Source organism: Coregonus lavaretus (genome assembly GCF_964263955.1).
Source record: "Coregonus lavaretus genome assembly, chromosome: 13".
Lineage (NCBI taxonomy): Eukaryota > Metazoa > Chordata > Actinopteri > Salmoniformes > Salmonidae > Coregonus > Coregonus lavaretus.
The window spans coordinates 40951181-40968328 of record NC_140000.1 but is presented as its reverse complement, the minus strand read 5'-3'; the positions used below and the strand labels follow the sequence as shown (position 1 = coordinate 40968328).

The 17148-nt window shown below is 46.4% G+C and overlaps 1 protein-coding gene across 1 annotated transcript in view; it reads right to left on the bottom strand.

Annotated features, from left to right (window-relative positions):
- Window positions 1-17148, bottom strand: part of LOC311139822 (metallophosphoesterase domain-containing protein 1-like) — a gene marked incomplete at its 3' end in the record, with an annotated part of 221082 nt that overhangs the window by 202056 nt on the left and 1878 nt on the right. The gene's annotated exons all lie outside the window — the stretch shown is intronic.

Genomic DNA, 17148 nt, shown 5'->3' with positions numbered 1-17148 from the left:
CAAGGCGCATTGAAGCTGTTCTGGCAACTCCCTATTAAGACACTTTGTTGGTGTTTCCTTTATTTTTGCAGTTACTTGTATTTAGTTGCTCTGTACAAATGGATGGTGCTCCTTTGAATGAACAATCCATAATGTGAGTTTGTGTACATGGTCCTTCTCTGGCGATTTTAGCAAACTCCCCCCAAAATGTGTTTATGCATGCCAGTAAAGCCACAAACCCAAAACAATACACTAATTGCACTATACCGGTGACAAACAGTGCCCACAAACTGTTTGGGCCTACATAAAGCTGTCCCAACAGCAGAACTTTATTTTCAACACCATTGAGTGAATCCTTACCACTGCTACACCTGGCTATCAGCGGAGCCTTGTCTGGCAGCGAAACAGTTAATTCAGCCTCATTTACTGCCTTTAAAAAAACCCATGGCTGACTTGCTTAAACAAATGTGGTTTCTACTGACAATTGAGATGTACAAACTACGGCATAAGGGGACGACGAGCATATAAGAGGCAATCCGTAATTTCAATTAAGACATTAATGAGCGAGCTAGTGCGGACGTAGTCAATATAACTATTTGTTCAGCACTTTTGAAATGTACACTGACAGAATTCAGAACATGGGCCGTTCTTACAGTGTTCTCCCTGTACACCAAGTCAGAACCGTAGGATAAATAAAGAGGGCATATAAGCAGACAATGAAAGCTCTTACAGTATTTGATGATTACGTTTCTCTAAAACGGGCTATGTGTACCACCAAGTCAGAACAGTAGGCTAAGTTATGAGGGGGAAAGGGACCAAATTATTAGGGTGAGGCACATGGGCTACTAATAGCTAACTACACAACATACACTTAGTATTACTTTCTTAGCTACAGTATACAGTGCATTCGGAAAGTATTCAGACCCCTTGACTTTTTCCACATTGTGTTACGTTACAGACTTAATCTAAAACGAATTATATAGTTTTTTCCCCTCATCCATTTACATAAGTATTCAGACCCTTTGCTATGAGACTCGAAATCGAGCTCAGGTGCATCCTGTTTCCATTGATCATCCTTGAGATGTTTCTACAACTTGATTGGAGTCCACCTGTGGTAAATTCAATTGATTGGACATGATTTGGAAAGGCACACACCTGTCTATATAAGGCCCCACACTTGACAGTGCATGTCAGAGCAAAACACAAGCAATGAGATCAAAGGTATTGTCCATGGAGCTCCGAGACAGGATTGTGTCGAGGCACAGATCTGGGGAAGGGTACCGAAAAATGTCTGCCACATTGAAGGTCCCCAAGAACACAGTGGCCTCCATCATTCTTAAATGGAAGAAGTTTGGAACCACCAAGACTCTTCCTAGAGCTGGCCGCCCGGCCAAACTAAGCAATTGGGGAAGAAGGGCCTTGGTCAGGGAGGTGACCAAGAACCCAATGGTCACTCTGACAGAGCTCCAGAGTTCCTCTGTGGAAATGGGAGAACCTTCCAGAAGGGCAACCCTCTCAGCAACACTCCATCAATCAGGCCTTTATGGTAGAGTGGCCAGATGGAAGCCACTCCTCGGTAAAAGGCACATGACAACCTGTTTGGAGTTTGCCAAAAGGCACCTAAAGTACTCAGACCATGAGAAACAAGATTCTCTGGTCTGATGAAACCAAGATTGAACTCTTTGGCCTGAATGTCAAGTGTCATGTCTGGAGAAAACCTGGCACCATCCCTACGGTAAAGCATGGTGGTGGCAGCATCATGCTGTGGGGGCTGTTTTTCAGCTGCAGGGACTGGGAGACTAGTCAGGATCGAAGGAAAGATGAACGAAGCAAAGTACAGAGAGATCCTCTATGAAAACCTGCTCCAGAGCGCTCAGGACCTCAGACTAGGGCGAAAGTTCACCTTCCAACAGGACAACAACCCTAAGCACACAGCCAAGACAACGCAGGAGTGGCTTCGGGACAAGTCTCTGAATGTCCTTGAGTGGCCCAGCCAGAGCCCGGACTTGAACCCGTTCGAACATCTCTGGGGAGACCTGAAAATAGCTGTGCAGCGACGCTCCCCATCCAACCTGAGAAAGCTTGAGAGGATCTGCAGAGAAGAATGGGAGAAACGCCCCAAATATAGGTATGTCAAGCTTGTAGCGTCATACCCAAGAAGACTCAAGGCTGTAATCGCTGCCAAAGGCGCTTCAACAAAGTACTGAGTAAAGGGTCTGAATATTTATGTAAATGTGATATTTCAGTTTTTCTAAAAACCTGTGTTTGCTTTGTCATTATGGGGTATTGTGTGTAGATTGATGAGGGGGGAAAAATTTAATCCATTTTAGAACAAGGCTGTAACGTAACAAAATGTGGAAAAAGTCAAGGGGTCAGAATTCTTTCCGAATGTACTGTATCCCCCTGGCATATTACATAATTTATGCAGCAGCATACAATACATTTTTGGCGGTCCTTGTGGGCAAATCAAAGTCTGGCATTCTCTGGATTTATGGTGCTTTCAAGACGTCAGTGATCTTCAGGTCGGAGCTCTAGAAAGAGGCCCGAGTTCCCGACTTGGAATTCCGAGACGTATTTTCCCAGTCGGAGCTCGTTTTCGTCTGAGTTTCCAGTTGTCTTGAACTCACTGACGTCTGAGATTTCCCAGTTCCGAGTTTCCAGTTGTTTTGAATGCGCCACAAGTCATGCTGGATTGACAGCATGACCAATGTATTCAACCTTTTCTGGCCGATGGTGTTGAATATTTATCCTTTTGAGCTTGGAAAAGAGACCCTTAAACCCAGACTTGGACCACACTCCCACTCCACTGAACAGCAGGCTAGTGATTGCTTTGCAACGCTTGCAGTTAGCCACTGATTCCTTCCAAACCACTCATTGTTGAATTTGCGATTTCTAACTTGTGTAATGTTTATGTCCAATGGCCGATGAGCACCGATACGTTTTATCTTTAATTTCTCTTCATTTGACAAGGATGAAAAGGATTTGCCAGTAGATTGTCGACGTGATTCATGACTGCTTGTCCAACTTTCTAGCTAAGATTTTGAAAGTATGATGTTGACATCAGTCCAAAGCTACGGTAGATATAACGTGATTTGACGTCATTTTATCTGTGGCCAATGACCTTGAGCCTTCTTGGATGGGAACTTCTAATGCAAATCTATGGCAGCACACAAGGGGCTTGAATTTTCAAGCTCGCCCCTTAGATTTTGCAGTGACGTAGTGTCCCCATGAGTGACAGAACACTGAGCCAATCACGGCATAACGAGAGAACATTACCAACCCCTATGCTCTGTATTTTTCGCTGGCTGCCCCACCACCACAGAAAGCGCTGAGCTAGGCTGCAACACCTGCATTTTGGAGCCGCCTTCCTCAAGAAAGGAAAAAAATAGACCATGTTTGAAAGCAGCTTTATTAACTCTGATTCTTTTTATATTGTCTGCAAACTGATATGTGACACGTATTAATACAAAAATAACATGCAAAAATATATAGGTGGGGCTCAGCTTCACCTGCCCTGCATGACGGGTCACCACTGATCCCTCTGTCCTTGAAGCAAAGACAAAGGCAGTTGAGAAATATGCATCTTATTCCAGGGCTATAGACCTCTTCAGAATGACTCTGGGAGGGAGGCTATATAGCGTTGTGGAAATGCACACAATATTTTCTAACAATCCTTTTGAGAGCAGCCAGGCAGATCATGTCTTCAGCTCTTGTCTTAATGTGAGCAGCATTTTCAGAGTGAAATAATTAGAGCATTGCTCCAGCTCTGTGTGATTAATTTAACTCCACATCCCTCCAGCTATTTCCTACCACATTTACACATTCATTATGGATTCAATATCTGCTAGGCAACTTGTTTTCATTTCACACAAAGGTCAACGTACAATAATCACTTCCAGCTGTAACTATCTTGTAGTGTGAGAGATACCAGAAGTCATCCCAGTGCAATTAAACAGACTGAAACACTCAGGCATACAGTACAAGTGTGTTAATATGTCAAATGTGATATACAGTGCCTTGCAAAAGTATTCATCCCCCTTGGCGTTTTTCCTATTTTGTCGCATTACAACCTGTAATTTAAATGGATTTTTATTTGGATTTAATGTAATGGACATACACAAAATAGTCAAAATTGGTGAAGTGAAATGAAAAAAATAACTTGTTTCAAAAAATTCAAAAAAATTAATTACAGAAAAGTGGTGCGTGCATATGTACAGTGAGGGAAAAAAGTATTTGATCCCCTGCTGATTTTGTACATTTGCCCACTGACAAAGAATTGATCAGTCTATAATTTTAATGGTAGGTTTATTTGAACAGTGAGAGACAGAATTGTTATATCTAGCCTAGCTGTAGAAGAACGCACATCTGCAGTTTCACATTGTATATCACTCTGTCGTTTAATGACATGTGCCACTCATTCTGACAACCCATTAATCCGTAAAACAGCACACTGTCGTAAACCATAACAACGTACAGTACGTCGTACCATACATAACATCCCCCCCCCCTTTCCAAAACCAGGGACTGGTACCATATATAAAATGGCCATAGGGCAAGAACATAGAGTGATACCTGTAAGAAATAAACATTAACCCTTAAACGGAAGGACTCTCCAAACTAGCCAGTTCAGTCCATTAACCTGGAGGTTGACTAAGACACCTAACGGAGCCTAAGAATGAAAAGAGGTTAAGTAGTCCCCCAGATGAGCAGGGCGAGTTCGTGCCCGCATAGGCCTTTCTTCAACCGCCACCGCTTGTGGCTCTTGGGGAGCCCACAGAGGCTGAGGCTCGGGTAGTAGTGGTGGAGGAGGTCCATCCGGTGGCGTCTCTGGCCTGCATGTCTGTTTTGTGTGCATTCATATTCCTCGAGGGGCAGGGACTTTTCTGAGGCGGTTGGCGTGCCAGCGTGATCCATTGCTCATCATGAATGTGGCGGGCCCCAGTTGTCGACTGACCTGCAAGTGGTCCGACCAGAATGAGGCCATTTTGTTGCACCGCTGAGGCCGTCGGGCTCGGACCCAGTCTGACACTTGGATGATCAACTTCTTCACCCTGTGTGCCTTGTCAAAACGCTGTTTCATTGCTCTTTGGTGCCTGGTCACTGCCTGCTGTTCTTGGGTGCGCCTAGTCGCCGGTTCTGCTACTCTCTGTGTTCTGAGTCTGTCCAGTGGCAGTTCCATCTCACGACCTAGCATGAGTGATGCCGGGGAGACCTGTGTTGTCGTGTGCTTGCTTGCTCTGTAGTGCATTAGCGTTTGATTCAAAGCAGTTTGGAACGTGCACCCCTGGACCAGGTGCGCTCTGATGCCGTTCTTCAAAGTTTGGTTGAAGCGTTCCACCCCTCCGTTAGCTTGTGGGTTGTAGTAGGCCGTGCAGATGTGTTTGATTCCCTTGTTGCTGAGATATGAGGAGAACCCGGCAGAGGTTAGCTGGGGCCCATTGTCCGTGGTAAGGGTGAGGGGTAGGCCCCACCTTGTGAACAGGCTGTCTAGGATGTCCACGATGGCCTGTGCTGTGACAGTTCCGATAGGAACCAATTCTGGCCACTTAGAGTGGAGGTCATACACCACCACCAGGAAGCGCTGATGGTGAAGGACTGCGTGTCCATGGATCTCGCCACAGATGTCCAGTTGGATGTGCTCCCAGGGGCGGGACGGCCATGCGAGAGGCTGCAGGGGGGGTGGGGCGGACTGTCCTGTTTTCCCACTGAGGAGGCATGCAGCACAATCCCTGACCAGGGCTTCAATGTCGTAGTCGATGCCTGGCCACCACACAAGGTCTCGACATCGCTGTTTGACCTTCACTATGCACAAGTGACCCTCGTGCGCCATGGATAGAACACGCGCACGCAGGCCACTCGGGACCACAGTGCAAAACCCTCGAGAGACACAGACTTCTTCCCAGCAAGAATGTTCGTCCTTCACCCTGGCGAAAGTCGCCAGCTCTTCCGGCACATGTGCTGGCCATCCAGTGCGTATGTAGGTGCGCAGGGTAGACAGTGTGGGATCCTGTTCCGATGCTTGCTTCAGCTCCTCCAGTGAGACGACTGACTGAAGAGGAGCGTAGAGCATTTGTACAAGCTCTGTTTCGTTGTCGTCTGGCAAGACGGTCGGAGTAGGAGCTTCAAAGGAGCGTGAGAGGAGGTCTGCCACCACGTTATCCCTCCCCGGAGTGAACTTCAGCTGATAGTCATACTGTCTGAGGTGGTCGGCCCATCTGTGCAGCCGAAGTGGCTTGTGACCAGTTCCTGATGCCGACAGTAGCGTTGTGAGGGACTGGTGGTCGGTTCAGAGCGTGAACAGACGGCCATATAGGTAGAGGTGCCACCTTTTGCACGCCCAGACACAGGCCAGTGCTTCTCGTTCGCCCACAGAGTACCGTTGTTCTGTGGAGCTCAGGGCCCTTGAGGCGAAGGCGACGGGCCTCTCAATGCCATTCTGCAGCTGTGAGAGGACAGCTCCTAGTGCTCCAGTTGAGGCGTCACATGTGACAATGGTGGGGCAGACGGGGTCAAAGTGAGCCAAGACTGGGGCTGTGGTGAGCTGGCTCTTCAGTGAGCGGACCGCGTCTGAGCAGGCTGCCGTCCAGGCCCATGGCTCATCCTTCTTGAGGAGCTGGCGAAGGGGCGCTGTGGTCTGAGAGTAGTGGGGCAGAAACAGGAGGTAGTAAGCTGTCATGCCCAAGAATGAGGCCACCTGAGAGGCTGAGGTCGGTTCCGGGATCCGTTGGACGGCTTCAATGTTCGACATGAGTGGGGCAATGCCTTTGGCCGACAGGCGGAACCCCACAAACTCGACGGCTGGAGCTGCAAAGGTGCACTTTCCACCGTTAAGGGTCAGGTTGTTCCGCAGCAGAGCACTGAATACACTGTGGAGTCGATAATCATGGGTGTGGAGGTCAGGGCCGTGGACCACGATGTCATCCAGATAGACCGCCACCCCAGGTATTCCAGCAAGGATGGTGCTCATCACCTTCTGGAAGCAGCTCGGGGCGGAGCTAAGTCCAAAAGGCATGCGTGTATATCTGAACACGCCAGCATGTGTGACAAAGGCCATGAGGTCTCTGCTAGCTGCATGGAGGGGTACCTGAAGATAACCCTGACGAAGCTCAAGCTTCGAAGCTCAAGCTTCGTGAAGATCGTGGAGCCATGAAATTGTGCGGTCAGCTCCTCAGCTGTAGGCAAGGGGTACTTATCCGGGACAACGGCCTTGTTCACAGCACAGAGATCCACACAGGTCCGGATTCCACCTGACTTTTTGGTTGCAATGACCAAGTTTGAAATCCAGGGGGCAGCGTTGACTGGCTCAATGATGCCTGCATCCAACTGTGACTGGAGATCTTTTGTGACGTCATCACGCAGTGCAAAGGGAATGCGCCGCAGGGGCTGCATGACTGGGGTCACTTCCGGATTCACTAGGGGCCTGTGAGTAAAGGCTGTGAGGCAGCCCAGTCCATCAAACAGAGTTGGCCAGTTCTGTTGCCATGTGCAGGTAACCATCTCTCAGTGTGAATCCCAAGCGTGTGAAGAGGTCGAGGACCAGGAGGTTGGCACCCCGCTTTGCAACATGAAATGTGAATGATGGCAGATGCTTGGTGCCGTAGTGTACTGGGACCTGGTGTCACGCCCTGGCTCTGGGGACTATGTTATGTTGAGCCAGGGTATGTAAGTCTATGTTTGTATATCTATGTGGGCCTGAGTGACTCCCAATCAGAGGCAACGAGTGTCAGCTGGTTGTCTCTGATTGGGAGCCATATTTAACTATCGGTCTTTTCACTTTGTGTTGTGGTTTCTTGTTCCGTTAAGGTTTGTTCGTGTTGTAACCTTAGACGTCACGCATCGTTGGTTATTGTTTTGATCGTGTGATCAGTTAATAAATATATATTATGTTCACCTTCAACGCTGCGCATTGGTCCTCTCTCGTAGACGATCGTGACAGAAGAAACCACCAGAACTGGACCAAGCAGCCTAGTGAGGAGCAGAGTAGGTGGACTTGGCAACAGTGGAGGCAGAGCTTCGACTGGGTCAAGCCGAATGAGGAGCTGAATGACGGAGATTGGAAGCAGAGGAGCGAGAGGTGGGCGAGAATTATCGAGGCCTGGCCCACGGGGAAGAGAGACTCCTAGACATTTTTTAGGGGGGGGCTCACGACGTCGGACCAGCAGGAGGCCGCGATAGAGCGGCCCAGTGGGTTGCCAGAGGAGGCCGCCAGGTTACGGGGGCCACTGGTCGAAGAGGGGATGGAGGATGTAGAGGCACGGCGAGAGGTACTGCCGTGTGTTGCCAGTCCGGTCCGGCCCGTTCCAGATCCCGGTGTAGGGCCAGTGGTGTGTGTCCCCAGTACGGTCCGGTCTATTCCTGCTCCCCGCACCAAGTCAGGGGTGCGCATCGTCAGCCCGGTTCGGCCCGTTCCTACTCCACGCACCAAGCCTACGGTGTGCGTCGACAGCCCAGCCCGGCCCGTTCCTGCTCTCCGCACCAAGTCTGTGGTGCGCGTCGCCAGCCCAGTCCGGCCCATCCAAGCTCCCCGCACCAAGCCAGTGGTGTGCGTCGTCAGTCCGGCACGGCCCGTGCCTGCTCTCCGCACCAAGTCTGTGGTGCGTTTCGTCAGCCCTGTCCGGCCCGTTCCTGCTCTCCGCACCAAGTCTGTGGTGCGCGTCGCCAGCCCAGTCCGGCCCATCCAAGCTCCCCGCACCAAGTCAGTGGTGCGCGTCGTCAGCCCGGTCCGGCTCATTCCTGCTCCCCGCACCAAGTCAGGGGTGCGCTTCGTCAGCCCGGTCCGGCCCGTTCCTGCTCCCCGCACCAAGTCAGTGGTGTGCTTCGTCAGCCCAGTCCGGCCTGTCCCTGCTCCACGCACCAAGCCTACGGTGTGCGTCGTCAGCCTGGTAAGGCCCTTTCCTCCTCCACGCACCAAGCCAAGGGTGCGCGTCGTCAGTCCAGCACAACCCGTGCCTGGGTCATGTCCGGAGCCGGATCCGCCGCCGAGGCGGAGTGCCCACCCGGTCCCTCCCCTGTTGTGGTTGTTTGGCGCGGTCGGAGTCCGCGCCTTTGGGGGGGGGTACTGTCACGCCCTGGCTCTGGGGACTATGTTATGTTGAGCCAGGGTATGTAAGTCTATGTTTGTATATCTATGTGGGCCTGAGTGACTCCCAATCAGAGGCAACGAGTGTCAGCTGGTTGTCTCTGATTGGGAGCCATATTTAACTATCGGTCTTTTCACTTTGTGTTGTGGTTTCTTGTTCCGTTAAGGTTTGTTCGTGTTGTAACCTTAGACGTCACGCATCGTTGGTTATTGTTTTGATCGTGTGATCAGTTAATAAATATATATTATGTTCACCTTCAACGCTGCGCATTGGTCCTCTCTCGTAGACAATCGTGACACCTGGAGGGTGCCTACAATGTATATCTTGGATCTACCGTACCCACACAGGGCAGTGGAGGGCTGTTGGAGTGGTAGGTGACTGAAAAACTTGTAGTAAGTGGCAAGGTTGAGCAACGACACCGCAGCGCCAGTATCCAGCAGCAAAGGCAAACCCACCTCGCCCAGCTGCACAGTGCATGTCCTGAATCACACATGGTTGGTGGAGACGGTTCGGATTTCCGTGTGTTCATGTTGAGAGTGAGATGAAACTAAGGGCCTGTTCTGGGTGGAGCTAGTAGCTGGGGCAGAACGACACACTTTCGCAAAGTGATTGTATTTTGAACAGTTCTTGCATATTTTCCCACGGGCTGGGCAGTTTGAAGCCCTTGAATTGTGAGAGCTAGCCCCACAGTTGCCACAGCTACTTCTGTTTGTTTGTCTGTGTGCCTGCTGCACGGGCATGCCGGTGTCTGTGTCCATGTAGCTATCGACGTGGGAGGGCGTGCACAGCGCGTGATCGTTGTAGTGCGCCTGCTCGGGCTGAAGCTGCTGTGTGAGAATGGCTGGGGGCCGAGTGTATGCTGCAGAGCTGTCTGTTAGCATAGTAGAGCATTCCAATGCCACTTCAACCTGGAGTGCTATTTTAATAGCTCCATCTAGTTGTAAATTATCCGATTCCAAAAGCAGTTTCTCCCTTGTCTTTTCACATAACGTCCCCTCTATCAACTGATCCCTGATGATCTCGTCCTGAAGTGTCCCGTAGTTACAAGAGCTAGCCAAATCCCTCAGATTAGCCACGTAGCTTTGAATGGACTCACCCGGCCGAGATTGTCCATGGAGAAGTCCATAGCTTCGAGATAAGTGTTAAAACTGTCAAGCCAGTTATTCCACGGGACTGGAGGTTCGCCAGGCACGGCGAGGAATGGTGCTGGTGGTGGTAAACTGAATTCAGCCATCTCCGTCGCCAATGTTATATCTAGCCTAGCTGTAGAAGAACACACATCTGCACAGTTTCACATTGTACATCACTCTGTCGTTTAATGACATGTGCCACTCATTCTGACAACCCATTCATCTGTAAAGTAGCACACTGTCGTAAACCATAACAACGTACAGTACGACGTACAGCACGTCGTAACATACATAACAAGAATAACAACAAAAAAATCCTGAAAAACGCATGTCAAAAATGTTATAAATTGAATTGCATTTTAATGAGGGAAATAAGTATTTGACCCCTCTGCAAAACATGACTTAGTACTTGATGGCAAAACCCTTGTTGGCAATCACAGAGGTCAGACGGTTCTTGTAGTTGGCCACATCTCAGGAGTGATTTTGTCCCACTCCTCTTTGCAGATCTTCTCCAAGTCATTGTGGTTTCGAGGCTGACGTTTGGCAACTCGAACCTTCAGCTCCCTCCACAGATTTTCTATGGGATTAAGGTCTGGAGACTGGCTAGGCCACTCCAGGACCTTAATGTTCTTCTTCTTGAGCCACTCCTTTGTTGCCTTGGCCGTGTGTTTTGGGTCATTGTCATGCTGGAATACCCATCCACGACCCATTTTCAATGCCCTGGCTGAGGGAAGGCGATTCTCACCCAAGATTTGACGGTACATGGCCCCGTCCATCATCCCTTTGATGCGGTGAAGTTGTCCTGTCCCCTTAGCAGAAAAACACCCCCAAAGCATAATGTTTCCACCTCCATGTTTGACGGTGGGGATGGTGTTTTTGGGGTCATAGGCAGCATTCCTCCTCCTCCAAACACGGCAAGTTGAGTTGATGCCAAAGAGCTCAATTTTGGTCTCATCTGACCACAACACTTTCACCCAGTTCTCCTCTGAATCATTCAGATGTTCATTGGCCAACTTCAGACGGGCCTGTATATGTGCTTTCTTGAGCAGGGGGACCTTGCGGGCACTGCAGGATTTCAGTCCTTCACGGCGTAGTGTGTTACCAATTGTTTTCTTGGTGACTATGGTCCCAGCTGCCTTGAGATCATTGACAAGATCCTCCCGTGTAGTTCTGGGCTGATTCCTCACCGTTCTCATGATCATTGCAACTCCACGAGGTGAGATCTTGCATGGAGCCCCAGGCCGAGGGAGATTGACAGTTCTTTTGTGTTTCTTCCATTTGCGAATAATCACACCAACTGTTGTCACCAAGCTGCTTGGCGATGGTCTTGTAGCCCATTCCAGCCTTGTGTAGGTCTACAATCTTGTCCCTGACATCCTTGGAGAGCTCTTTGGTCTTGGCCATGGTGGAGAGTTTGGAATCTAATTGATTGATTGCTTCTGTGGACAGGTGTCTTTTATACAGGTAACAAGCTGAGATTAGGAGCACTCCCTTTAAGAGTGTGCTCCTAATCTCAGCTCGTTACCTGTATAAAAGACACCTGGGAGCCAGAAATCTTTCTGATTGAGAGGGGGTCAAATACTTATTTCCCTCATTAAAATGCAAATCAATTTATAACATTTTTTACATGCGTTTTTCAGGATTTTTGTTGTTGTTATTCTGTCTCTCACTGTTCAAATAAACCTACCATTAAAATTATAGACTGATAATTTCTTTGTCAGTGGGCAAACGTACAAAATCAGCAGGGGATCAAATACTTTTTTCCCCCTGACTGTAAGTGTGTATACAAGACATCTCAAATAATGTCTTACAACTACACCTAGTATACTTTAAGTGGGGTCATTTTAGCATGTAGAAGTGTAATAAGTTGATTAAATAGTACTATAAATACAACTTCAATTTATTTAGCACAAATAAAGTTAGTCCAAAATAACAATCTAAATACATGTATATTAAGTACATTATTATTTTTACATTTTCTCCTAATGGCAGCCCTCAAGTCACACCATGGTCCTGGGGAACATCCATGAGACCCGTCCTGAAAATGAAACGGTAAAACACTTCAATGGGAGGCTGTACAAGCGATAAATTAAATTAGTGAAAAACGCAGATATTGGTATAACTAGTATAACCGTCTCTGGAAAGCCAAGGGTGGGGGCAGGGTTGGTATTAGACTTTGGCAAACAGTAGTGCAATAATATAATCAAATTCATAATGTTTGTAGTGGTGATGTACACAACCTATACATACCATTCAGGGAATCCACCTTGTGGGTCCAGTTGATTTAGTTTCTCAGTTTAGGGTTTTTCCCTAAAATTAAAAAAGCCACCAACTCAAAAAGCTGCCTAGGCACTTCCATTTTGGAGTTCCAGAAACATCTATGGAGTCACAGTAGAAAAGAGTGGGTCAACAACCTAAATAAGCCTGGTGAAGCATCCCTTAAGTGCATTGACATTTTATTATCATTAACTAACAGTTTAGAGACTGTACTTTTAATGACTGGATTTCAAGCAATACATTATTGAAATCGTTTTATGACCAGAAAAAAAAAAACATGGTTTGTCTAAGGAAGGATGACAGTTAAATTTACTAGGATAAAACAGAAAGTGTCAAAACAGGGCATCGTCACGTGGGCAATAAAGGAAAGATTCTAAATGCTAAAATGCTACACAATTAGCAACACTCAGTATTAATCCCTCAGGCTGTAGCAATAAGACATGCTTTAAATATGGCCTCCAATTAGCACACTTATTTTTATTTTTCTTCTCTGCGGTAGATCAACTTAATATTGCAGATAGATTGTAACTTCCATCAATGTAATTGTCTGCATCACTTCCAATCCCCCATGTTTTTTATATATATATACTCCCCTTTATTACTTTTCAACCCCGCCATCCTTCCCTACTTGGGGTAAATTAGTGAACAACAATGCTTAGGCCTCTACTTCCAGCTTATACTTACTATCTACATTTTATGGACACAGTCAATTTTACAATAATTATATTTTATTTGTTTTTGCTCCTGAACTTCTTCTACTCTCAACCTCTCCAATCATTTTCATGATGTCCATCCGGTTTGCTTCTATATGCCATATCTTTCTATGTCACGATCGTTTAATGACTGGTCGAACCAAGGCGCAGCGTGATAAGCGTACATATTTATTTAAGTACTGAACACGACAAAACAACAAACAAACGATACGTGAAGTCTTAAGGTTACACAAAACAAACCTATACAGAACAAGATCCCACAAACTAACTGGTGCCAACCGGCTGCCTAAGTATGGTCCCCAATCAGAGACAACGAGCTACAGCTGTCTCTGATTGGGAACCACCCTGGCCAACATAGATCTAAACGATCTAGAACTAAACATAGAAAAACACAACATAACACAGAATATACACACCCTGACTCAACAAATCAACGTCCCCTGAGTCAGGGCGTGATATTCTAACTGTGCTCTTTCCCAAAAGCTCCCAACATACAACCTATATACTTATTATGGACACAGTATGCTTACATTATTAGTTATCTTGTTATTATTTGTTGTTATTAGTCCCATCCTTCAACTCCATTCAACACCTCCCATCTACAGTGGGGAGAACAAGTATTTGATACACTGCCGATTTTGCAGGTTTTCCTACTTACAAAGCATGTAGAGGTCTGTAATTTTTATCATAGGTACACTTCAACTGTGAGAGACAGAATCTAAAACAAAAATCCAGAAAATCACATTGTTTGATTTTTAAGTAATTAATTTGCATTTTATTGCATGACATAAGTATTTGATCACCTACCAACCAGTAAGAATTCCGTCTCTCACAGACCTGTTAGTTTTTCTTTAAGAAGCCCTCCTGTTCTCCACTCATTACCTGTATTAACTGCACCTGTTTGAACTCGTTACCTGTATAAAAGACACCTGTCCACACACTCAATCAAACAGACTCCAACCTCTCCACAATGGCCAAGACCAGAGAGCTGTGTAAGGACATCAGGGATACAATTGTAGACCTGCACAAGGCTGGGATGGGCTACAGGACAATAGGCAAGCAGCTTGGTGAGAAGGCAACAACTGTTGGCACAATTATTAGAAAATGGAAGAAGTTCAAGATGACGGTCAATCACCCTCAGTCTGGGGCTCCATGCAAGATCTCACCTCGTGGGCCATCAATGATCATGAGGAAGGTGAGGGATCAGCCCAGAACTACACGGCAGGACCTGGTCAATGACCTGAAGAGAGCTGGGACCACAGTCTCAAAGAAAACCATTAGTAACACACTACGCTGTCATGGATTAAAATCCTGCAGCGCACGCAAGGTCCCCCTGCTCAAGCCAGCGCATCTCCAGGCCCGTCTGAAGTTTGCCAATGACCATCTGGATGTTCCAGAGGAGGAATGGGAGAAGGTCAGGTGGTCTGATGAGACAAAAATATAGCTTTTTGGTCTAACCTCCACTCGCCGTGTTTGGAGGAAGAAGAAGGATGAGTACAACCCCAAGAACACCATCCCAACCGTGAAGCATGGAGGTGGAAACATCATTCTTTGGATATGCTTTTCTGCAAAGGGGACAGGACGACTGCACCGTATTGAGGGGAGGATGGATGGGGCCATGTATTGCGAGATCTTGGCCAACAACCTCCTTCCCTCAGTAAGAGCATTGAAGATGGGTCGTGGCTGGGTCTTCCAGCATGACAACGACCCGAAACACACAGCCAGGGCAACTAAGGAGTGGCTCCGTAAAAAGCATCTCAAGGTCCTAGAGTGGCCTAGCCAGTCTCCAGACCTGAACCCAATAGAAAATCTTCGGAGGGAGCTGAAAGTCCGTATTGCCCAGCGACAGCCCCGAAACCTGAAGGATCTGGAGAAGGTCTGTATGGAGGAGTGGGCCAAAATCCCTGCTGCAGTGTGTGCAAACCTGGACAAGACCTACAGGAAAAGTATGATCTCTGTAATTGCAAACAAAGGTTTCTGTACCAAATATTAAGTTCTGCTTTTCTGATGTATCAAATACTTATGTCATGCAATAAAATGCAAATTAATTACTTAAAAATCATACAATGTGATTTTCTGGATTTTTGTTTTAGATTCTGTCTCTCACAGTTGAAGTGTACCTATGATAAAAATTACAGACCTCTACATGCTTTGTAAGTAGGAAAACCTGCAAAATCGGCAGTGTATCAAATACTTGTTCTCCCCACTGTATCTCTTAACACCATCCATATAGGATTTCTATTTGCCATATATATTTCAACTGTACTGTGATGTTTTACAAAAGTTCTGAACCTTTCTATTCTCATTGCTTCTACAGATTGTGAATTAAAAATAAACATTTTTGCTAAAAGTATTATTATATTATTGATCGATTGACTATGACTTTTCAGATCACCCAGTAATGATATCTGCAAGGTTAGCTCCAAGTAAATATTGCAATCCTTTAGCCATTCCTGGACCTGTGTCCAAAAACAAGCTACAAATGGACAGAACCAAAACAAATGATCTAATGATTCTGTCTCTTCACAGCAAAATCTGCAGAGCTGGGAAGATTGTATCCCCCATATAAATAACATTCTATTGGTAGCAAGAATTTTATATAATAATTTAAATTGAAAGATTCTAATTTTTGAATCCGGTGTCGTTTTGCGTGTCAGTTCATAGACACTATGCCATGGGATCGGTACGTCAAAAATCTCTTCCCAACTATTTTGCAATCTATATGGGACGGCTGTCAATCCTTTGGTCCTTAAATGTCAATCCTTTGGTCCTTTATTTATCAAAGTTTTCTTTAACCAATTAGCACACTTAGTTACAAACAATACTTGTAGTTAAATACAAACAATATATACAGTACATTTGGGCTACATTTACAATAGGGATATACTTAACATTGGCCACAACACAGTCATACATTACTTACTTTCTATTCAAGCATCTGTAGGACTCTGTTGAACTTGTTTTAATGGTGGAAAGAGGCCTAATGAATGCTGGTGAGCACCCTTTATAGGAATGTCCCTCCTCTTTCCAGGTGGTCGGTATTGGGTTTTTGAATAAGTTTGATGGAGGTGTGTGGCGGCCAATAAGGGGCAGGCTCCCCTCCAGGGAAGGGGGGAGTGAGAGTTTTCTACAGTACTTGTAAGACATTATTTGAGATGTACAATATAAATAGACAATAAGAGCAGCAGAGAAGAACTGACTTGAAGTAGGCTATTGCCATGCATGGTTTTGATGGGACAATAGTGGATAGGTTATGTCTGTGGCCTCATAAGCATGATGCTTTATGAACATTGTATGTGTCATGATAAGGGCTGCTACATGCTACATGCTACATGACTGAGCAGCAGCAGTAGCAGTGCATCAAAACAGACAGAACAGTAGAGAACAATGCCTGGAGCTTTATAGGGGAGAAGAGAAGGGGGTCAGAGCGTTCATTCATCTTGATAATCTCTGCCAACCTAATTACAAGCCCAGGAAACAGTAATTAGCACAAGTCTCACCTCGTTAATCAACTAAAGGCTTCACACTATTTATATCTGATTAATGACTGCTTACACACGGTCCCAAATGGCACCCTGTTCCCTATCTAGTGCACTACTTTTGACCAGAACCCATAGGTAGTGCACTACGTAGTGGCCATAGTAGTGCTACATAGGGAATAGGGTGCCATTTGGGACACAGACAATGAAGTGATATTTATATTTCTGTTAATTGTACACAGCTTGCCTTGTTGCTCCGCTCCGGTCCAGTGATTTTTTTTGGGTCATCAGGCACAGGAACCTCATTATGTTTTCTATTGTTATGCTCAAAATAGTAGATGCTAATTGTGCATCATCTCAATCAGAGATTACTTAGTTTAATCTGTATAATTAGACCTTTAATTTGAACACTTCACTTACAGCCATTTGTACTTTCCAGCCTCATGTACAGTCTTACTGTGTACAACTCTTGACCCCAGGTCACTGCTGT